General features: G+C 47.3%; 1 protein-coding gene across 1 annotated transcript in view; it reads right to left on the minus strand.

Annotated features, from left to right (window-relative positions):
- PCDH15 (protocadherin related 15) overlaps positions 1-24544 on the minus strand; it is a 456551-nt gene that overhangs the window by 298978 nt on the left and 133029 nt on the right. The window contains exon 3 of the mRNA XM_057373749.1: positions 15223-15270. The gene's annotated coding sequence lies outside the window, so the exon portion shown is untranslated. The remainder of the gene's footprint in view (positions 1-15222; positions 15271-24544) is intronic.

The raw sequence follows: 24544 nt of genomic DNA on the forward strand, positions 1-24544 counted from the left end.
TTCCCTCTCAGCTGGATTCCAGTTTGGGAATCTCAAAATTGTGAGTGACCATAAAAGTTACCACTGCTGCAAGTGCAGAGAGACGATTTTCCAAGGCTCTGGAGTGGGGAGGGAGAGACACCAGAGAGTGYTGCCTTCATGGGAGCCACAGGGAGGAGAGACTGAACCAGGGAGCAGAAAAGCTCATTTGGGAGAATTCAGCCTGGCCAGAGCACTGCTCCCATTTAGATAAAAAGAAAAACCAGAAAAACCAACTCTCTTTGATCGCAGACAAATCAATTCAGCCAATGCYRGGCTCTGAGAAATTGCTACRAGCMCTGGAGTGGTTGGAGCAGCCTGAGGATTATTGTGATCTCCATCAAGGTAAACAATCCTGGAGCGTTTTTAAGGAGCAACCACAGAAAAGCAGAGCTTTCCAAGAGTAATGAGAGAGAGAGGTGGTTCAGATCCAATCCCATAATGGGTYAGCCCCGGCTCTGGGAGGTTTTTAYCTCTACCTGTGCTGCTGAGARCAGAGAGCCCCAGCCCATGTCCCTGCCCCACCTTTCCCAGCCAGCCCAGGATTCTGCTGCTCCCACCCATCCCAGGCCCAGCTGCCTTCTCTTTGCCCCCAGCCCCTCTGCTCCCCAGCCTGAATAACCTCAGCTGAGACGTGGCATATTGCCTGTTTATGTATTAATTACCGCCTTAAGCAGCAATTACAAACCCAAACAAAATTCTGCATGGGTGGCCAAGCGAGCCAGGCACTGCTGGAGCTGTGCAGCTCTCTTCTCTCATTCTGAACAGAGGCTCAGCAAGGAATCACAGCTCCAAGAGGTCAGGAATCGAAGAGAACTGCATTCACTCACTGCATTTTATTGCATAAATGTGTTTATGTGAAATGATGGTGCTCTCTGTTGTAAATCCTATCTGAGGGTGTGCCAGGCCAGCAATAAATGAAGGTGCAGATACTTCCCAGCACCCTGAGGGATCTATCTGTGCCTGTCCASGTGGGCAGCAATGTCCTTTCCTATGCTTCTGGATATTCTCTACCCATGCAAAGGCAGCAGAATTCCATGAGCTGAGTGATCACTGAACAGGAGCTGCTTTTAATCCACTTCTGCTGTATCTTTTGAGGAGAACACTGTGGTTTACACCACCCTGTCAGCACATCCAGGTGTGCAGGGAGGGAGCTGCACAGCAAAGGCATCTCGGGGTAGAATCAATGGGAAGAGCAATGCATTTGTGGGGAATGTATCCTGACTGACACAATMACCTGGGGAAAATGAGAGCAAAATCAGACCCGACTCTCCTCCTTGTAAAAGCCACTTTTGATCCAAAAGCCCAACAGCCTGCAATTAACAGATTCTATGCATGTTGTCCWGCTCTGGCTTAAAGCTGATGAGTTCTTGGCAGAGCCTTTCAGGCTGATGCTGGCACATAAATTATCAACCTCTCAACATCTCCCCTTGGGACACTTGGCTCTGTGAGTGCARCRAYAAAACCCCCAGACATTTCTCCCCARATTTGGGATGGTYGGGATCTTGGTGAAGGCAGTGCAGTCCCACCTGGCAGTGGGAAACCCAGGAGTGCTTGAAGGGATGTAAAGCACCACCAGAATTCCAGGGCTGATCATCCCTGGCACTGTCAGGGCACAGGGACAGRCAGGGGAGCAGCCAAGGAGCCAAGAGGACAAAGAAAATCAGGAGCTTCCAAGAACATCGCTAAAAATGTGAGCTGGTGTCTGGGAAGAAAAATCATGGAATTATGGAATCCTCCAGGTTGAAAAAGCCCTCCCAGCCCATGGAGTCCAGGCCATGCCCAATGCCCACCTTGTCCCCAGCCCAGAGCTCTGAGTGCCACCTCCAGCCCTTCCTTGGACACCTCCAGGGATGGGCACTCCAAAGCTCCCTGGGCAGCCCCTGCCAAGGCCTGAGCACCCTTTCCATGCAGAAATTCCTACTGATGTCCAAATAAGGAAAATTCTTTTCCCATTCTCCTAGAGGGTCTGTAACTCATGAGCACAAACCTCTCCCTGCATCCTAAATGTACCCATCTGACCTTTCCCAACCTACTGGGACCTGTGGTTAGTTCAAATCACTCTCCCTGGGTATTTTACATTTTCCTGACACTCTTTTCTGTGTCCAGAACTCCTGCAAAGTGCCCAATGTTTCCTCCCTCCTTCCCATTTCAGCCCATAGACCTCACCACAATAAAACATTTGTCACAACCATGACAACTTGCAGTGGCTCTTTTGTGCTTCAAGACTTGGATACCAGGCAAATTCTTCCATGACACTCCAAATCCCCAATCACTTGAAAAATTAAAAAGAATTCCGAGCTGCAGATCTATGGAAATTCCTTTTACACCTCCATCTTCCCCTGCTGACTTTCAAACCCAGCTGACAAATTCTGGGWGCCCTAATGAGCARTGYCAGCTCTGGTTACCTCTGTGCCTTYACTTGTGTCCCTGCCCTGCTGCAGGAACTTTGGGGAGAGTYTTTTAGGGAGGATAACTTAGGAACAGATCCACTGTGGGGAGGAACAGGCCAGAGCTGGGACACAATCCAACCACAGAGCCCTAACAATTATCTGTAAMTGAATCTTGAACAGGGGAAATTAATTAATGGGTGTGCATGGGAGAGACAAATCAGGGAGATAAGGATCCTTTATAAATCTATGGAGGCTCAGTGCAATTACTGCAGCAGAGATCTGGGATGAATCCTGCTGTCCTGGTGAGGAGGGAGGCACTGATGTGGGAGAGGGTTCCAGTTCAGATCACTGCTGAAGGACTGTCCCCATCATCCCCTGAGTGCTGCTCTGCATTGCAGAGAGCTCTGGCAGCACAGAAACCCCATTCCTGCAGGATCAAACCCCAAAATCCRGGAATGGCACAGCTGTTCCAGCAGCTGAGGGGCAGCCACGTCAGGGCCCAGGCTGCAGAAAATCTGCACAAACCTTCCTGGACCTGTTGGGGAGATCCCCATGGGATCCCCAGCAAGAGCTGCTCCAAACTGCAACAACTTCAGTCCATCCAAATATTCCCTGGATGGCAGCTCAGGAGCAGCTCACATGCTCCAGCCAACTTTGATTTGCTTYCCTTCAAAGATAAACCCCGATATGTTTGAAGCACCTCACAGAAGGACACGTGGGGAAGTCCAGGATGGTTTTCCTACCTCAACACAAACCTGGCCAAGCTGTGGGATTGCAGTGGCTCTGCTGAGTGGTGCCCACTAAACAGCTCCATCTGAATTTTTATATTCATTTTCCAGAGCACTGCCAAGCACCAGCGGGCACAGCAAAGCCTGAGCTGAAGCCTTGGCACGTTTGAGAGCCAACATTTCTATTTTCAGCCGAGTTTCTCTCGGAAGGGAAGTGCACGTAATCATTCCACGCTGCTGCCTTTCTGTCCTTCCCCCCAAGTTCTTTGATAGYAGCAACAAAGCCATTAAAATGCAAATCACTTCAGGAGAGCAGAGCCAAGATAGAGCAGAGAGCCATTGCCAAACATCCCTACCAGGGGACATGCTGTGGTTTCACTTTCTGCTTATTAAATGCAAGAAAAATCCATGGAAAACCAGTTATTCCCACTCTCCAGGAGAAGGAAAAGCCCCCAGAACCCAGGGGGGAGACAGGAATCGCAAGGAGCCTGGAATTCAGCCCTCCTTTCACTCCCAGCAAGACTTTTAGGTTCTGCAGCGTTCCTCAGCTCATCCACTGAGGATGGTTTCTCCCTGAAAATGGCTTTTAACAGGAATCCACCAAAAAGAGATAAACAGGCCAGCACTGGATGCACTGATAATGTTGTGCTGTAGCTCCCATCACCTGGAATGAAGCAGGGAGGCTTTCAGGAAGGAATGTTAGATCCTGCTTTTGTAGCCATAAAAGCTGGAATTGCCCGTTGCTGTACTAAAACCTGAACTTCTCCCACTGTAAATCTTTTCTTCCTTCCCAGAGAGTGTGCAAAAGAGCTCTGGGAGAATCTCCGTGGTTCTTTTAAAGCCASAGCCAGCCACTGCTGGAGCCTCTCCTCCCTCAGTCTAACTCCGACAATGAGACCTGTAGAGGGCAGTGGATAAAAGAAAATCGAGCACCAGARAGAGCCATAAGTGATAAACACAAATTTTTTAAAACTGGGATCTCATCTAATGACTTCCTTATATTGAAAAGCTTCCAGGTAATTCCATGGATTAATGGATTACTGCAATGGGATTTTTCCAAGCCCAAATCCCAGGCTCTCTGGCAGATTGCACTGACAGGCTTTACAGCAGAGCTCTTCCCTTGAGATTTACTTATTTTTTTCCCCCCAAGCAGAAATCTTGCACCTAAGCTAAAATGTGCAGCTGGCCCTCCCACTGCCRTGGTGCTCATGGGCAAACAAGGCTTCTCCCTCCTCCGTGGAAAGCCACAGAAAGCCAAGGAAAAGGGAAAATACAGCTGAGCAAAGCTGAGTGTTTACACAACATGCAAAGTGCCACACTGGTGCTCAAATGAATATCAATTTAATATCAAACCAGGCCAGACCYGGAGCAGAAAGCAGCCTCCTGGATAATTCCTCGGTGGCTCTCAGGCAMGCGGCTGATAACTTCATTATCCATTTGGTGCATACAATTAACTCATTACTGCTGAAATATGTAAAATCCRGGCTAAAACGCCAATTAGGCACAGCAGATAAAGGCATTAGAACAGGTACAGGCTCCTTGGCCTTATCTTGCTCATGAGTATTAATCAATACAGCCCCTGTGCCACCATCACCTCACTGCAGTTGTGCTTTGGGAATTTCTCCCAGGCAGAGTGGCTGTGGTGTCCCAGAGTGAGAGARAGCCTGCAGGAATGAGAAACTGGGACAGTGCTATTCGTGCTCAGAATGGGATGAACCGAGATCATGTCGAAATCATCTGTTACACAGCTCTCTGTGTGTCACAGGAACATGGGGACACATTCTGGAGGGTGTTGGCACAGCCTGGAGGAATCTTTCTCCAGGGAGAAATCCGCTTTTGGTGATGGCACTCTGCCTTCCCCGTTTTGGAGAAGGAAATGGAAAAAAAAACCCAAAAAAAAACCACAAAAAAAAAACCAGGAGTCCAAAGCAAAAATAAAAGGCAGGTGCAAGCAAGAAAGAATAGTAAGAACAGATCATGGTGGAATCAGTCCAAGGCCAGACTGGATGATCCTGGAGGTCTTTTCCAAYSTGAATGGTTCTGTGATACCAYGATTCAAAGAGGAACAGCAATGAAATTAAACCGGCTGGATGACAAGGTCTTGGAGCAGCAGCTTTGGGTGGAAATGGCCCTGGGGAGATCAGAAGTATGGCTCTGACTTCATCAGCCAGGGAAGGTGCCCACAGCCACACCCAGCTGCTGAGTGCCAGCCCACACCACAGAGAGGGAGCTCCTGGTTTGGGAGGAAAGCTCTGCTTGTGGTCCTTCAACTCACCCAGGCAGAGCAGGTCACGCTGCACTCCCCAGCCTGGCTGAATTGTGCTCCCGTTTGGCAGGAGGTTGTTGCTCTCCTTGCATGCAGCCTTTATTCCAGATTCTCAGTCTSCCCTGAGTGCTCTCCAAGCAGATCACAGCTGAGTCCAAGTGCTGGGAAATTTTCCCAAGCACAGTGAGAGGCTGGATGTTCCCATGGTGAAAGATGAGTCCTCAGGTGCAGCATCCCAAAGGCCAAAKTCTCCTGCTCAGGGGGAGCCAGTGGCTGCCTGGCCCAGGCTGAAAGGCTTCAGTCACAGCAGGCAGAATCAAAGCTGCCTCTACAAGCAGTCAGCCCAGCAGCTAACCCTGATTTTCCTGTCTCCCACTGGCAAATGACCATGGAATTGGATACAAAYGAAGGGAAGCTGGATTCTTTAAAGAAACCTTTGCTTCTGGTTTGCTCCTCTGGGAGCGATCCAAATGCGGTGCTGAGGTTCTCTCCAGCATTCCCATGACAGAGGTTTCCATTCTGACCGAAGGAGGCAGCATGAAGGGACACATTTCAAACAGGAGCACACTCTGTGCAAAGCCACAGCTCCAGGGATGGCTACACAAAGCATTCCCAGGGCAGGAGCTGCAGTGAGTGAGTGCACTGGCAGTTCCCAGGCTTTGCTTCCCCTCTGTGTCCCTTCTGGATGCTCCTGCTCTGGATGTGACAGCACAGTCTGGGGAGAAGGGAAGGTCTCTGCTGGCAAATGTGASTGTATGCTAGGACTGATCATTTCTACCCTCTCATAAAAATTACTGTTTTAAATTGGGCAGGATGGGGATTATAACTGTGAAGAACAAAACCCAAAACCTCAGAGGCATTTGCTTCATTTTATGGCCTCTCACCTCAAAATGTTGACTCTATGGTTATGCAGAACACTTGGTAAAATCAATATTCTGGAAATAAAATTGCACAGCAGCAGGAAACCATTTGGCTCCTCAGGCCACAGGCAAATGAGGCAGAGTTTTGTGAATGTTCTGTTAATGCACAGACAGGGAGGTAAGTCACTCAAAAATAAACACATTTAATCCAAAAGCTTCTACAAACAACCCCAAATCTGTTTCCATTCTCTCATTAGCAAGTACACTGAGAAGCTTCTGGCAAGTGCTGCCATTTGTTTTAGCTCATTATAATAGCTCATTAAAAATAGAAATAAAAAACCTGGAATATCCAAGCTAACTTAATGGGAAYGGGAAAAAGCTTCAGTCCCCACCATAAGCAGTGCCATTCTCCAGCTTTAATGGTAGAAAAATGAACTTTCCTAAGCGTAGTTTACAGGTGAAAGCAAAATCCTGATGTTTGAAATTGTCTGGGAAGCTGGCAAAGTCCTGTGCAGAGATAAAGACCCTGCATTTCCCTCAGACCTGCATTTCTGATCTGTGTTTGTTCAAAGTCCTTGGAGACACATTTCATTTCAATACAGCCACGCTTTGGGATACTCTACACCTTTTTTTCCCTCCTCAGAAGAAAAGCTGGGGAATTTGATCATTACCTGAGTCTAAACTCACCCTGGCTGAATTTTCCCTCATTTCAGACAGAAGTGGAATTTCCCCTCTCTCTCCAAACAAGCCCCACGTCCTCAAGAAGCTGCCTGTGCTCTGAAGTGGCTCTCAGGAGCTTTAACAGTGCTGAGGTGGCTTTAAAGCAACTCTGCTCAAGTAGTTTTGTTTTCGTTTTTTTTCAGAGTCAATGCTCATTCTCAGTCTATTTTTCTTCAACTAGAAAACACAGGATAATTAGGAGAAAACATTGCCATAAATCATCAGGGAAAAGGAAAAAAAAAAAAGAAAGAGAACAAACCAGGTGCCCAAATGAAGACATTTTCCAATTTCAAACCACAAGAATTTAACTCARTTACATTCAGATTTCTGCTTTCATTTTGCCATAAAGTGGTTGAGTCTTTCCTGAACCAGAAACCCTGTGCACATAATTGTTGTTTTCCATGATTCCAGCACAAGCAGCTCCTCCTGCCCTTCCCTGACATGGGAGAGGGGCAGCCCAGCCACGYTTTGCCTTCCTCCTCTCCTTCACAACCTTTTCCAAATTGCTGCTGACCCATCAGGCCACCCCAGAGCTTGGTGCCTCCCTCCAAAATGACCACTTTTGAATCAGTTTTCCCTTTGCTTTCTTGATGAGGTGTTGTCATAACAACTACAGGTCTCCCTTTTTTCCTGGAGATAGCACAGATAGGAAGTCTTATTTATTCCCGGGTTCCAAAGCCTCTGGAAAGTGGAACACTTTGGAGGGGGGTGGTTCAGACACGGACAATATGACCCTGCAAAATTAATCTCTGAGGAGGCACCTCTCTACTTTCAGCTGGCCTTGCCTGCAGGATGCCAGGTTCCCCTGGAGGACAGGAGTGACACATACAGTGTATTACTCAGGCAGGAATTGAGTTACTGCTCTGCCAAGCCTGGCATTTGACTTGGCTGTCAAGTGCACAACACCTAAGGAAAGGCACTGGGCTGTGTCACTGCTGACTCGAAGCTCTCCGGGGCTGCAGGACATGGGCTTGGCTTTGCCTTGGTGTTCACAAGGAGCCTTGCCAATAAATTCCGAGTAATGAATAAACATGTGCTCTGTAAGGCTCTTTTTCTACAAATTTCATAACGAGTTCCAGGGGCTGAGGTGAGAACAGGGGGAAGTTTGGATATATCAAAATGTAGGAATATCCCAGAGGGCCCAAGGTGTGTTTAGCAAATGTTCTATGCACTGCACCTTYTCTGACAGTGACAGCAGTTTCAAAGCAAGGGCTGGGAAGTGGTGGGTCAGTCCTGATGGGAGTTCCAGGCTACCTTTGGGATTGATTTGGGGGATGATCTCAATCCGTGGCTCACAGAATGACATGCACAGTGCGGAGCCTGTCATCACTCACTCGGTGAAGGGACAAAGGGAACACACCCCAAACAACACAGAAACAGTCCAGGACAAGGCTCCAAGAGAGTCTGAAGAGAGAGCAGAGTGTGAAGGCTTCATCCATGAACATTCCATGTCCCAGGGCAGGCCATGCCAGGYGAATCCTGCAGAGGGACAGGAGCAGAGGCAGCGCTCTCACATTGACAGCCGTGAGCAGAGCAGGGGCCAGGGCTGACAGCCACAGCGACCAACCTGGAGCCTTGGCCAGGCACTGCCCAGGGAGCTGAGAGGCTGCCACTGCTGCCTTCCCATGTGTGCAATTCCCAAATACCCCATCCCAGGTCTGCTGGGATGCTGGGAGAAGGGAATGCTCTCAGAGCAGAGCAGCCTGCGTGTGCTGGAGAACAAGGGAGTCCAAGGAATAGTTTTTTGGGACCCCTCTCCAAGTAAGGATTCAAAGTCTGCAGTGACCATGGAGGACTCAGAGGTAGAGTCTCACCCAGTCAGCACCGTTTAGGAGCAGCCACGTTTAAAGAAACACAGAATCTGCCAGTGCTCCTCGAGGCTCACAAGCACAGAGTAAGCTCTAACCAAAGAGTCCCATCTGCCCAGAACTGCAGTGTGGCAGKAACACCCCGCCCATACCTCCAGAAAGAAGATCTGCTCATGGCAGGATGGAGAATGGTGCAGCACCAGGGTGTTGAGCAGGGCCACGCTGCCATCCTACACCTTCTCCCATCTCTGCTCTGGGACCAGGGAGMGCTGGGGCTGGGCCAGGGCAGGGTCAGGCTGGAGATCAAGGAAAGGTTCTTCTGTCCCCAGAGGGTGCTGGCACTGCCCAGGCTCCCCAGGGAATGGGAACAGCCCCGAGGCTGCCAGAGCTCCAGGAGCGTTGGGACAGCACAGGGGGGAATTCCTGGGATTCCCTGTCTGTGCAGGGCCAGGGACTGGGCTGGGTGCTCCCTGTGGGTCCCTTCCAACTCRGGATATTCCAGGATAATACATCAACCTCCTTCTGCCCAGACCAAATTCCGAAACATTTTGGAAGAAGCTTTGGCTAAACCAAGAGCAGCTCTATCCCTTGCTGTTGTGGCCAGAGCCAACCACTCAGAAACACGGATGAGATCCAGGGTCTTCAAAGAAAGGAATAAAGAAACAAAACAACCCAAACCTTCATTTTTCTCACTTCTCTGTGTCAGATGCTTGCAAAGATGCATCTCGATTAGAATTCAGGATGCCTTATATTCCATAGYCTTTCTAATCCCTACCACCACACCAAATTGCTTGCAAAGATGCTCTAAGGCAGAGTGAGCCAAATCCCTGACAGGAATTTTATTCCTCTTTATTCCATTACATTTTAGCTCTCTCCCTTTCCAGACCTCCAGACTGATACACAACAGCAGCCACTGTTTAAATTAGGCAGTGCTGGTGAGTTATTGTGATGCACTGTGCATTATTTTATATTAAACACAGCAGAAGTGGACTCTTATCACAACTGGTGAAAGTGGTTTTCCTTCCCTGTCGATTTACATCCAAATAACCAACTTATCAACCTTGCAAATGTCAACCTGTACTGAGGCATGGAGCTGTGAAGTTCTTCAGCAGACACTCTCCTTGGGACTGAAAGGTCACTGTGCCTGTTATTTATTCTTCGCAGGGAAAGATTCCACCCTTAAGTCAGGGAAGGCTTTTACTCTGTCCACAGAAATAACCAAGGGTAACCCTTCCATGGAAGGATTTAAACAAGAAAAGGCCGGCTTCAGCCAAAATTTATAAAAAGAATCTTCCAAGGATTATTTATTTTTTAACATACAGGCAGAAATATATCCAGAGAAAGGAATCARGAATGGAAGAGCATTGTCCTTCAAGGAGTGCATGCCCAGCACAAGCCCAGATTCGGCTTCTGCTCCTCTTGGGGGAGTCCAAACTGCCAAATACACAGCAAATTCCATATGGGAATGTCTCTTACTGGCACCTCTTTTCCACCAGCTTTAAATACCCTTAAAAATCATCCTGTCCTSATTTTGGCTGGGATTGAGTTAAACCACAGCACAAATTTATATTTCCCCTTCTCAATGCTCCTCTTGGAAGCAGCAATAACCACTGCTTTTATAATGAAGTGACACCAAGGCAAAGGCAATGATCAACAGTGCAACAAATGCTTTGTTCCTTATGACATTGTTTGAGTGAAGAGAATGGAGATCTGGTGAAAATAAGGAAAATTTCTGGCTGGAGACATCAAAMTCAGGGGTTAGCTGGGGAGACAGATGCAATAAGAAACCAGCACTGTACTGAAATACCATTTTGAATGTGCCAGAACCACGGCTTTGCAGGGAAGAGCAGCACCAGTGCAGCTACTGCAGCAAAATTTATTAAAATGTTCCTAATTTCTGAATAATAAAGTCATTATTGTTGTAACAAAGGACAGTCTTGCCCTTAAGCTTCCTTGAACACACTGGTCTGGCTCCTAAAAGAGCAGCACAGGGGAGGGCAGAGAATATCTCAGGATCACTGAGGCTTTGAGATCATCAGGTCCCMCCATCAAGCAGCACCACCACCCTGCCCCAAGTGCCACCTCCRCGTAATTTCTCAGGGATGGGCACTCCAAACCTCCCTGGGCAGCCCCTGCCAAGGCTTGACTACCCTCCTCATGGAGAAATTCCTCCTGRTGTCCACCCTGAGCCTTGACAGAGAACAAAAAGGCAAAGCCCTTCATTAAATCAAATCACTTCAATCATAGATTTCTCACAGCAATGTTTTTTCAAAAGCCAGGCAAATTCCCTCATCCCTTCCAGCCCATTTGGAATGCAGGGACTGTCTGTTTGCTGCTCTGAGCAATCCTGAACATGTTACACATCCCCTGCATTATTTATATTGGCCACTTTCAGGCTGATTTTTATTTATTTGAAGTTTCCATCTGTAGGCTCTGGCTCCCTTTCCAAATCTGCCCCTTTCCATCATGTTCTAATGGATATCTGTTCTCTGGAAACATCTCCTCCTTTAGGGCCCTGTTAGATGTAACAWTGACACAGTGTTCCATCTTCTTACATGCGCACAGTTTGTTTTTTAAATTCCCAAAATATTACAGTTTTCTTTCATTGTCAGACAAAAAAGCCGAACAAATTAAAAATTCTTTTCAAGCCCCAATGAGCTTTTCACTTGTAAGAATGTGACCACTGGGTTTGCAATGAGACCTCAGGGCAGGGAAATTTTTTGCACTGCTTAAATGATTAAATTATTAAAGCCAAGTTGATGAAAATGTGGTTGCTCACATGACCAAGGGTCTCCTGTTCATTCCATTCTTTTAATCTGCCTCTTTYATTCTTTCATCCATCTCTTTCAGCAGTCAGAGGTCTCTATCAGATCACTGCTGTATTTGAGATGCTTTAAAATGGCACTTTTGAATGCACTTGGAGACTGCCAGCATCTTCCCTGAGGAAGAGCAGAGATATTCATCCCATGGGAGAATTGCCCTAAACTTCCAGGTGACCCCAAAGACTTGCAGCTCACTCGCTTTCTTAACAAAAAAGATTTTTAATTTTAATGTTATGAAACTCCCAGAACTGAAGTTCACATGGCACAGGGTGCCCAGAGAAGCTGTGGCTGCCCCTGGATCCCTGGCAGTGTCCAAGGCCAGCTGGACATTGGGGCTGGGAGCARCCTGGGACAGTGGGAGGTGTCCCTGCCATGGCAGAGGTGGCACTGGGTGGGCTTTGAGGTCCCTCCCAACCCAGTCCATCCTGGGTTGAATCCCTGGTGATGATTCTCAGAGAAGCATTTTTTGTGTTTTCCAGCTGTTGTCCAGTACGGGGCAGTGCCCAGCTCAGGGCTCACCCCCCAYCCCGAGTGGGGTTTTTGTCTCCKTCCCTTCACAGCCACCTCTGGGGGATCCCAGACTTGCCCCACAGTTAACTGTGCCCCAGTCCTGCTGCARTTTCCCACAGTCAGCACTCGGCTCATTTCTCCGCTGGGTATCACAGGTTTGTGCAGACTCCTTGGAGACTGTGTTGCTGTCATCCTCTCACAAACTCGCTAACTGCTCAGTTACTCCAACCTTCTGTCTCCTAGCTTTTCACTGTTTTTCACTGATTTGTACAGCATTCCTTCTCTTTCTCGTCCTTTTGGCTTTAATCCCAAATCCTCAGAGGATCAGACACGGAGCACAGCACGCTCATGGTGATCCTACTCCTGTTTCACTAGTAAGGGTCCATTTGAGGCTTATGTCCTTCTCTGAACCATCATTTTGGTGTCACCCCAGGGGTGCCACTCTGCAGGTGGGGCTGTGCCAAGATTCCCCATCCCTGGCAGTGTCCAARGCCARGCTGGATGGGGCTGGGAGCAGCCTGGGAGAGCAGAAGGTGTCCCTTTGTCCCTTCCTGTGGTGGGGGGTTGGAACTAGAAGAGCTTTAAAGTGTCTTCCAACCCAAACCATCCTGGGATTCCATGATAAAATTCCCCCTCTTTCTCAGTYGTTTCAGGATTCTCCACCCAGAGGRAAGATTGCTGAGTGATGCYCMCGTGTCAGTGAACATTCCAGTGTCCCTGAATTCCTCCAGGAAGCTGCCYTGGAGGACACCAAGCCCTTTGCCTGGTCACCACACCCTGCCCGTGCCACCCAAGACAGTGTCAGCGTATTTTGACACCCTTCAGGAAACTGAAACCCAACACCATGTGCTGGTTCTCCTGTGAGGTGGGGTGAGCACTGACCCCATCAGCCTTTGTTTCTTTGGACTTTTTTTTTAGCTGATGTGCCCCACAGTGAGATCCTGCTGAACTCCTCCCTCCTGTAGCCAGAACTGCACGGTTTGATCCCCCAGCCACCTCCTGGAGCTCCATCCCCATGGCTGAGCTGCTGCAGCTCCCCCACCCTAATCTGAGGCTTCCTACCTCAAGGAACAGGACTGCTCACTTAGAGCCCGACATCCACCCTGGCTTGGTTCCAGTTTTTGATTTGTTTGGGGATTTTGGAGGGGAGGAGGCAGATGGGCTGGTTCCCTGAAAATCAGTTCCAAAGCTGCTACAAGAACCTACTTCCTGCCAGTCTGGCACCTTCCTCCTACTCCTTGGGCAAGGTTGACTCTGCACCTGCAGCCTATTCAAACTTGATGGAATTAGGTTCAGAACTTGATATTTTCAATCTAAAATTTTATTTATTCTGGCTCTATGGTGTACCTAGGCTCCAAACTATTTTGAGTAAATCGCAGCTCTTGGAGGAACAGGTGTCCTGGCAAATTCTGCAGTTGTGAAAGCTTCAGTGACGTGCTACAACCAAACACTTCTCCTGAAAAATAAAAGTTGAATTTCCATATGCTGAAACTCTCGTTTTGTTTACGGCAGCCCCCCTGTCTGTAGTCCCTAACACAATGATTATTGAATTTTATGCTGCCTTTGTTCTACTAACCCACAAAGTCAAGAAAATTCTTTTGTGCAATTCTTGTGTCCTTCACAGCCTTGAGGAGTTTCAAACCCGGCATCGAAGACCTTGTGCCAAGGTCACTATCAATGAGGGGTGTTCATGAGACCTATCCCTCAGGAATGTTTCTGACACACCCTTGAGCTCACCTCCTCCTGTCCCAGTCCCCTCTTTCCCCAGCTCCTTATCTGCCTTTTGCCAGCTCCTTAAAATTCCTGTTTTAATCTGCGTCATCTCCACTTTCAATAATAATTTCCTCTGGGAACTGCACTGAATAAAAGCTGCCAATAAATCYAGAGAGCTTAATCCTCCTGCATCTCTGTAGTGTGACATGTTCACTGGCTCAGCAGAAAGAACTATCCTGGTACTCTGATAAAATCACCCGCAGAGCAGAATTTTCCCTTTTCTTCCATTTTTCACTTAGGGCCTTCTGGATTACTCTTTGTTSCAAACCTGACCTAAGGAATCAGCTGATCTGCAAGGACTTCCCAGGGTCTCTTTGTGCCCAGTACTCCCACATCAGAGTGTATTATTACCAGATGGAAATAAAGTGATGGATGCACTTTCTCCAAAGGAAGCCGCTAACAAAACCAAGAGCTTTGCGATGCTTTGCTCAAATAAATCCCATAACAGCAAAAACAAAAAATCCCAACACAAAGGATAACTGGAATTGCAGGATGATTTTCCAGCTTCCTCCTTCGACAGCAACATTAAACCCATGTGGATGTAGAGGGGAATGGAAATCCTGTCCTGACAGTGCTTTGGCAAGAATTGGTTCCTGCCATTCAAGAACAACTGCTCCATGTTGCTCATCAACTTTGGAATCTTTATCTGAATTTTTCCTCGGAAAGAAATTATTTTTTCCATTGCCACTCAAGTTCAGTGTGCCCAGAAAAAGGAACCTGCTACATTTCCTTCTGCTCCTCCTCCACCTCCTCCTCCTCCTCCTCCTCCTCTTCCCCTCCTGCCGCTTCGTGTTCAAAATCCCAGCCAGAATCCCACAAAAGGGAACACGACTTGAAGGGAGATAATCCTGGCCATGAGTTGTGCATTCCCAACCAAACCCAGCCTCTATTCCCCTGTGACCCAGCAGAGTTGCCGAGCCCATTTCCATTGTGGGATTCCAATCAACAAATCCTCGGTGTCATGGAATATGTAGGCACCAGCATTCCAGAGGGAGCTTTTTCCATCCTTTCCCCACCACACTTTAGGAGTCAATATTTCAAAGACATGACCTTCATCATGGAAGCATGGTTCTCATTGTGTGCCTGCACAGGCATCCTAAAATATTACTGAATTTAATACCAGTAAAACAAAAGTTAAGGAATCCAAGAAAAAAAAAATAAAGTAGTTTTCAGGAAGTATAGGGGACAAACTGGCAAATTAAAATCATCCAGAGGTGAACTCAGCCTCAAGGAATACAGCTTATTATAAATTACTAGGAAGAAAATTTTGGGAATAATTTCAAGCAAAAACATGCCCATATTAAAAAGGGAATTATCACARTACCTTAACTGCACTTCTCAGCCATAGCTGTGGAGATTATGTGTTGATCACCTGGAAAATATAAAATAGAGGATTAATGACATTGTTCATATCTTAATTACTGATGAAGAAGAGCAACTAATCTCACACACTTTCCTTTATTTGAATAGTTTTATCTTCCCAAACAGAGGAGCAGAACACAAAGCTTGCAATATCTGCTATTTTRTTCCTGATAAAGGCAGCTTCAAATAAGAAAAATAACAAGAAAACAACGCCTGAGGTTTTCATTAAAGTAGTTTACATATTTTCATGAAGGCTGTCAACTCAGAAACTGGGAAGAAATTCMTAACAAATTTTATCCTTCTAAAATACCCACCCTAAAACACATCAGACACTTACWGTAATTTATTTTGACTCAAATATATTCTCTACCCTTCTCCAAGATGAAACATTGAACAGGGCAATCTCTAAATGCTCTTTCCCTCTCTTTTTTTGCTGTGTGTCTGTGAGTTATCCCAGGGATGGGGAACACAGCTGAGGGGTGCAAGGGGTACTTGGGGGCTGCTTCTCCAGTGTTTGTCTGAGTGGGACTGTGCTGTGGAGGAACTCAGGAAAATTCAAGAAGCATTTGGTCCGCTGGGMATGGACTGGGTTGGAGGTTTCCCCTCCAGCTCCAGAGGGAACTTCAGGGCAGAGTCCCCAGGGCTCCAAACAGGGAGAGAGAGACCCAGAAGAGTGAGAGACACCTGGAAACTTGAAGGAAAATCAAATTTTACCATTGCAGGGCCCATTTCCCCCCTCCTTTTTAGAAAAATCCAGGTCCGTACTGATGCCATAAATTCCTTCMCAATATYCCATCCATYCCTGCCCTCTGGCAGTRGGAAGCCATTCCCTGTGTCCTGTCCCYCCATCCCTTGTCCCCAGTYCCTCTCCAGCTCTCCTGGAGCCCCTTYAKRCCCYRRAAGGGGCTCTGAGCTCTSCCTGGAGCCTTYTCCTCTCCAGACTGACAGCACAGARTCCATATTCCACTGGAATCAGCCAGCTTGCTGTGCTCTCCAAGAACAAACCGGGAATTTTAGGCACACGTGGTTTGCCSTGCAATAACCTGAACTGCTGCTGTGTTCTGGAGTGGGATAAATCCACAGCACCCTGGGCAGTCAGGTTTAGGAGATAACTTCCAGCTTGGRTGGCTGATGGAAATATGGGGAAGCACATAGGTGTTGTGTTGACATCCAAACAAAATATTCCATAAGGGGAAACATCCTGGTATTTTATTAGCCTTCAGCATTTAACTGAGTGAAAATGGGTACAGCCTCATTAACGAGACACCAGATGTGTGTGGGAGTGCAGTGCTTTTCTCAGGTCTGCTTGACCAAATAATTTATCTCTTCTATATAAAAATCTATACCAATATATATATAAATATATATAAAAAGAAAAAAAATAAGTACAGCCAGACAAAAATAAGGAAYAAACAATGTGAAGTTCATCACAGCAGACATTTGTTTGTATTTCTGAAGACATCCAACAATKCTAATGTATTTTTCAAGAGGAAAAAGAATTAAATCTTTCCAGCATAARAACATATTGCTGAAACTTTCTCCTGAAAGAATTTCTGCTCTAAACAGAGCTGGAAAAGGCTCTGAAGAGGCTTCCAAGTCCATTCCAGGGTCTAAAGGGGCTCCAGGAGAGCTGGAGAGGGACTGGGGACAAGGGATGGAGGGACAGGACACAGGGAATGGCTTCCCACTGCCAGAGGGCAGGGATGGATGGGATATTGGGCAGGAATTGTTCCCTGGGAGGGTGGGCAGGCCCTGGCACAGGGTGCCCAGAGAAGCTGTGGCTGCCCCTGGATTCCTGGCAGTGCCCAAGGCCAGGCTGGACATTGGGGCTGGGAGCAGCCTGGGACAGTGGGAGGTGTCCCTGCCATGGCAGGGGTGGGATGAGAGGTCTTTAAGGTCCTTTCCAACACTGAGGATGGGAGGAAATCTGCTCTGGGCTGTGTGAAACACGAGGACGATGTGCCAGCAGTGTGGTCACCACTGGATTCCACATCCCACCAAAAGAATTCCATATTCCACCCCCCAAAATCCACACCACTGAGGCTGGAGTTGATTTTCCTGGAGAATTCCTGTCCCTCAGGCGTGGAGGAGAGATACTAAATGGATTGCACTGCCACGAGAGCAGYGTTTCCTCCTTGCTTTACTCCGAGATTAATGCCCATTGTCAGCAGCTTTTATGATAAATGATGGTCATTGGGAGCGYTGGTAATGAAGATGCAGCATGCTGTGTGTTGTTCACACACTGCAGAACACTCCTCCTCTCATCAGCAAAGGCTTCCAGCTCTGGAAATTATTTTGCAGGAAAAGAAATGGGCTGTTTGGATGGGAATTGTTTTGGATTTTAATGTAACAAGAGTGAGAGGCTTCAATTCAGAGTTTCCCTGGAAGGCAGCGGCAGAACCGTGGGCTGAGGCTGCTCTATCAGCCTGGGGTGTGCAGGGAGAGGTGAAAGCAGGGGCTGCTGCATCTGTTCCATCCCCACTGTCCATAATTCTGGGGTTTACTTTGGATTTGATACCATTCCAAGGAAGGATCAATCACCCCTTTGGACTCTCACRTCCCTGTTACAGGGAACAGAACATTTGGTGCCCACTGGACTCCAAATCTGGTTTCCTTTCCTCTAAAAGGCACAAAATTCCATTCATGTGGGATTGACCCAAAATCCAAATCTCAAGAATGAGCCCCAAGGAAATGTTGGTAGAACCACTGTAAGATGCTGTGCTCCCCACCTGCGTATTCCAGGCTGGCTGAACATCTGCAATGGGAGACTGCCTGCAAAAACAACTCCCACTGTTACACCGGGAGCATTATTTGGGTGCATTCCTAAGATCCTCATTTGCGAGGGCCATGGAGATGATTAAAGGGATGGAAAGGCTTGGAGAGCTGTGGGTGCTCACCTGGAGAAGAGACAGCTCCAAATCCATTCCATGGCCTAAAGGAGAGCTGGAGAGGGACTGGGGACAAGGGATGGAGGGACAGGACACAGGGAATGGCTTCCCACTGCCAGAGGGCAGGGCCAGATGGGATATTGGGAACGAATTGTTCCCTGGGAGGGTGGGCAGGCCCTGGCACAGGGTGCCCAGAGAAGCTGTGGCTGCCCCTGGATCCCTGGCAGTGCCCAAGGCCAGGCTGGACATTGGGGCTGGGAGCAGCCTGGGACAGTGGGAGGTGTCCCTGWCCATAGACAAATAGTGGGATTAACAGCTCGAATATGGGAATGGGGAAAAGGCTGAGGAGAAGGTTTAGGTTTAAATTCCAAGTTTTTTTGGGGTTACATCACTGCAAAAGATCTTCCAAGCTCCCTCCCGGCCATATCACCTTTACCTGAACCCCCTGCCCTCCACAGGTGCCATTAGTTGGGAATTNCAAAAGATCTTCCAAGCTCCCTCCCGGCCATATCACCTTTACCTGAACCCCCTGCCCTCCACAGGTGCCATTAGTTGGGAATTTAGAGGAAGATCACCTTCATGAATTTCTTGGCCCTGCCCCATCGATCTCTACCCAAAGTTCACCTTTTTCTGCCCAGGATGAGATTTTCACTCAGCCTCTTCTTCASCAAAAGCAGTAACTCACGTAAAGCTTCAAAAATGTTCAAAACCAGCATGAAGAGCAGCATTATCTCAGCTAAGGAAGGCAAATCTGTATTTCTCATGAAGCCAGAATCCTAAATCTCTCCTTCAGCTTTGAAAATTACCCCCTTCATTTTAAGTAAGCCAGCGTTACCTGCAATGATGCTTTTACAGTGTGTGCATCTTCCTGTATCATATCCTGGCTAACTCTATCTCTGTACTTTCCTCAGTGGCTGAYCCAGAATTTTGACGCAGAATTTTAGTAATTTTTATCCCTAACTCAAGAAATTAAAGAAGACTGATCAGCTATTGAAATACTCACAGAATCTGCTTTCTGCAGAAACCAAGCACTCCTTTTTAACTCATTTTTTTTGCCTCTTACAAAGCAACTTCATGAGCCAAAATTGGTTGGGGTGGGGTGGGGGCAGCAGAACTCCTTTGCTTTCAACATTTTTTCTCCTTCTCTGCAGCAAAAAACAGGGTTTGATTTTGCATGAAAAGTGTATTCAATACAAGTGAAACTGATTTTTTCTACAGAAAAAATACAAGTGCAACTATGTGCTCTAGAACTAATACAACYCATCTGCTCCAGGCTGGAGTTACAAATTATTTACTGGTAAAACAAAGTACAGGTGCTGTTCTAGAACTTCTTGGAAAGCAATCATCTTCCAAAAGTCTCCATCAAATACTAGAATATGTAAAGGGTACTACCCTGGYGTTTTTATTAAAAGTTTTCTTGTCAAATGAGAGCCATGAAAATCTGATTTACTGCCAATATTTTTGTGGAAAATCAGCCCAGTCATGTTTTTCTTGGCAACGGAGAGTAGGCTTGAGTCAAACTAAGATTTGTTTTAGCATTATTTCATGTTTTCTGAATACATTTCATATATATTTATGTCTGCCTCTGTTTCCACTGCATGGAAATGCTACTCTCACCCAGCTGGTGGAACTCGCTTGCCTGCACACGGGAGCAGTGATCGAATTCCAAAATGAAAATTCAAGTTCTCTTTTTTCTTTTTCTGTRCTCTGTGCCACACAAAGTCACAACTGCATCCAAAGTGTATTTAAAGAATTTACTGCTTATGATAAAGTTAAACCTCCAAAGTGGTTTTTAAAAGTCTTAGGGATTCTTTTTTCCTAAGTGCAGGTTGCTCAAAATCCCACAGTGCCTTGGAAAAAGGTTTGGGTTGGAGGATTTCAGGCTGCTCAAGGTGGAACCCTCAGAGTCCAATATGACATTCTGATAAATCAGACAGAGCAGCAAATGGGATTCAAAAAGGCACTGAACTTTCCAGATCCGTGAAAACTCGATGTGTGGAAGGTTCATAACCCACCCAACAGATGATAGGAATCCTCTGGTGCAGGAAGTCAAGTGTGACAGCCCAGCCAGGAGCTCAGAAATCCAAAAACAGAGGATTTGAACTAGTTTGTAGAACCCCTTGTTTGTAGCTGTTTGTAGAACAGCTTGGGTTGGGAGGGACCTTAAAGCCCATCCCATTCCCACCCAGCCTGGCCTTGAACACTTCCAGGGATCCAGGGGCAGCCACAGCTTCTCTGGGCACCCTGTGCCAGGGCCTGCCCACCCTCCCAGGGAACAATTCCTTCCCAATATCCCATCTGTCCCTGCCCTCTGGCAGTGGGAAGCCTTTCCCTGTGTCCTGCCCCTCCATCCCTTGTCCCCAGTCCCTCTCCAGCTCTCCTGGAGCCCCTTTATGCCCTGGAAGGGCTCTGAGCTCTCCCTGGAGCCTTCTCCTGTCCAGGTGAGCATCCCCACCCCTGGAATGTGGTGTGCATGTGGCACAGGGGCCACCTGCCTCGTCCATCCCCGTGATTCCTTTTGGAGGATGCCTTGAAGCATGAAAGAAATGGATCCTCCAGMGAGGAGCATCCCAATGGTTTGACATGAGGAGAAACGTACAAAATACCTTTTCTTTGGCTAATTTGGGCTGCAATGGCTTTGGCTCTCTGAATCCTGACTTCTACCAAAAAGCAGAAAAGGCGGTGCCAGGCCTTTGTTCTGCAATGCTCTTGCTCATCAGGGAGCTGCAGAGAAACCCGGGGAGAGGCAGAGCCTGTGGGTCTGTCCTCAGCATCTCCAGCTTGGAGTGCTGCACCAGCAGTGCCCACGCGTGTCCAGCCCACGGCCAGCTGCTCCTCCCTCTGTCCTGCTGGGAGCACAGAGCATGGACTGCTCTGGAATCTGCTTCCCTCACAGCCAAACGAGTGCCAGGGACAATTCCTTCACAGCCAAACGAGTGCCAGGGACAATTCCTTCACAGCCAAACGAGTGCCAGGGACAATTCCTTCACAGCCAAACGAGTGCCAGGGACGGCTTCATTGGGCCAGAATCCCCTGGGAGCGCCACAGCTGTGGGGTTTGGGGAGCAGGGACAGCAGGGACAATGATGGGGAGCAGCACCTTGGCCTTCTGGGCCAACACAGGTTGGGGAGAAACTGGAAGCAGTCTTTCCACCCAGGAGAGATGGGGAACTGATCCTCCGAGGTGCATTTCCACTCTTAATCTTCAGGGAAATTCGGGTCTGCAGCAGTGCAGGGCTCAGTCAGATCCATCAGAACCAAATCCTCAGGGGAATTCGGGTCTGCAGCAGGTGCAGGGCTCAGTCAGATCCATCAGAACCAAATCCTCAGGGGAATTCGGGTCTGCAGCAGGTGCAGGGCTCAGTCAGATCCATCAGAACCAAATCCTCAGGGGAATTCGGGTCTGCAGCAGGTGCAGGGCTCAGTCAGATCCATCAGAACCAAATCCTCAGGGGAATTCGGGTCTGCAGCRGTGCAGGGCTCAGTCAGATCCATCAGAACCAAACCAACAGTGAAAGGCACTGCCAAACCCACACAGGGACAGGAAAGGATTTGGGATTTATCTGTGCAAACCTGAAGCTGCTGCTGRACCCCAAACCCCCAGCAGGTGGATGTTCCCAGCTATGACCCCTCACTGACACTCTGGGTGCTCCCACAGCCCAGAAGGAGGTTTTCAATGGGGCTGATACAAACCAGCACGACGCAATTCCATCATGTTTCTTCAGCAAAGGGATGCTCTGCTGTGTTTTTCATACTCAGCCCCATCCCCTGCAGTCTCCCTCCTACTCTTCATCTCAATAAGGTTCAGGAATGTCTGAACAGGACGGTGAGGTGTAAAGGCTCCCACATTCTTTCATCCCCCAGTCTATGAAATAATAATTTCTGTGTAATATTTATGTAAGCCCRTTTTGGGCTGTCTTTGGCTGGGTTAATATTTTTCTCCTTACACGGAACTATTCAAGGAAAGCTTCAGCAATGTGCAGATTTATGGCTGCAGACACACACACGCACTCTTCCTGCATCAGCCCTCTGTCCACTGATAACCATAACTAAAGACAAAATCAGAAACTCATGGCCTTTCATGCTCGAGACAACACCCTCAGCTGCAAAAGCTATAAGGCTATTGATGTGAAGAAATTCCAAAAAAACCTCTCAGGATTTAAGCCTAAATCAGCTACAGCCTGTCCCTAGTGGTGTCCCCAGGATTRTTCAATAAATTCATCAATGGCTGGGCAGGAAGAGCCCTGGGCACCACCACAGGCTTGGGGGACCTGCTGGAGCAGCTCTGGGGGGAAGGAGCTGTCCCTGAACCAGCAGAGTGTCCTGGGGACACACTATCCTGCCTGCTGCTTCAGACATTGGGATTTATTTTGCCTGATTTTGGCATTTGCAGCATTATTCAACAGCACGACAGACCCATAATAATTTGAGTCTTTGAATTTGGATACCTTTCTGAGGAAAAGCCACCATCTAATTCTCGAGCTCCTGCTTGTGAGATAATAAAAACCAGTTGATTTTAATTTTCAGAAAGTTCCAAAATGCCATTAAAACTGGGAGATATCCTGAGCAGTTTGTACATTGCCTCACCCAGAGAGAAATCCCAAGGCCTGAGCAGGGATTTCACCTGGCAATCCTGCTGCTGGGGGTCCTCAGACACTGCTCAAACCTGCTTCCACTTATTTGGTCCTAATCAGATGTGATCCCAAGTCTGGAAGAGTTCTGGGCTATTCGTCTATGTCCTGCAGCCACAGGCCCCTGAGGACTGCACTTTGAGTTGGAGTTCAAGGCATTTCTTCAACATTATTAGAGAATATCCAGCTTAGAAAAACACCCATGTTTCTTATCAAAGGTGTCTTTTGAATTGAAAAATCCTAAAGAAAGCTCTTCTTGTCCCATTTCCATTTTTACAATTATTATATACATATTAATTGGAGCAAAGTCTTTAGGAAATGGTTCACATAAGCAGCTTTTAGCTGATAAATTATCCCTGCCATTTAAAAACATTTACATGGCTTGTTTATGTTACTTTGTTAATTTTATTGTAATTTAGTATTAATTAACGGTCCTGTCTTTACAAGGTGTTTAATCAGTTACAACTCTTAATTACAGCACAGCATCGCTTAATAAAACAACACACTATTTGGGATTAAGTTAAATTGGTTAAATTAATCTGTTATCATCTTTTGTGGATAATTTATTGCACGATAAAAGCAAGTCGTGAAATCATTTCCATGGCAAGTGGCCTAAAAATGACTTTACATAGATTCYTATTTACTTTAACTACAGAGAAAAACTGTCCCTGCTTTCAGTGTTTTCCACAGATCAGCACAGRGCTCAGAGCTGTCTCAAAACCCGCAGCCACAGAAATTTGGCGCTGAAGCAGCCAGCAGGAAGCGATGCTAGAGCAGAGGATCAGCGCCCTCAGCTCCAGGGGATGCTCAAGAGCCAAAGAGCTGCTCCCAAGAGCGGCCAAAATCCTCTGCCAGAGCCTGAGCTCAGACCCTAGCCGAGGTTATGGAAAGCTTTTCCTGCCTGGAGGTGCCAAATGGCCCCGTGAACTCACCTGAGCCTCTCCCACAGAATCCCAGAGTGGTCTAGGTTGGGAGGGACCTTAAAACCCTTCTCATTCCACTGCTGCCATGGCAGGGACACCTCCCACTGTCCCAGGCTGCTCCCAGCCCCATCCAGCCTGGTCCTGGACACTGCCAGGGACACTTTTTCAGCCCTGTTCCTCATGCACAGCCATTTCTTCTCCGTTTGCCAKTGCCAAGCATTCACAGTGACTGAAATAAATTTGAATTATTTCAGATCAGCTCTTCCTGTGTYGACATCATTTACAGTTGTAACTCTRGAACAACCGAATYGGAAACAAATTACAAATCTACTAAACCAATAATTTATGCAAAGGAATTTCCCCTGTCAGTCCTCTGGGACCTCTCCTGCACCTGGGTAGGTTACAGGTAACAGTTCAGGCTGTTCTGGCCAGTTCTGCAAATGCTTTAGGGTGAATTTATAGAGTCTGGTGACTTGAATAACAATCATCTCTTTATTATTTTTCTGACTTTATCTGTTCCTCCTTGAAGCCTTGCATTATCTCCTGAAATTAGTGAAGAAACTCTAGTTCTATTTCCAATGCTCCTCATACTGATGGGAAGCACTTAATAAAAAAAAAAAAAATTATAAACTATACCATTCCATTATACTTCATCCTTTGGAAAAGCAATGCCATGTCTTTCACACTTACCTGGGAGAAAATTAAACTTTAAAAATGCCTTAAGACAAATATTTTACCAAACAGAGCAGGGAAGCATCCCCACTCCAAACCTCCTGATTCTGGGGATTATTGTGTTTTCTGTAGAATGAGGAATTCATTAAGTTTTGTTTCAAAAGCAATAAG

This window comes from Malurus melanocephalus, unplaced genomic scaffold (assembly GCF_030028575.1).
Source record: "Malurus melanocephalus ecotype Western Australia unplaced genomic scaffold, MMel_1.1 scaffold_207, whole genome shotgun sequence".
Classification (NCBI taxonomy): domain Eukaryota; kingdom Metazoa; phylum Chordata; class Aves; order Passeriformes; family Maluridae; genus Malurus; species Malurus melanocephalus.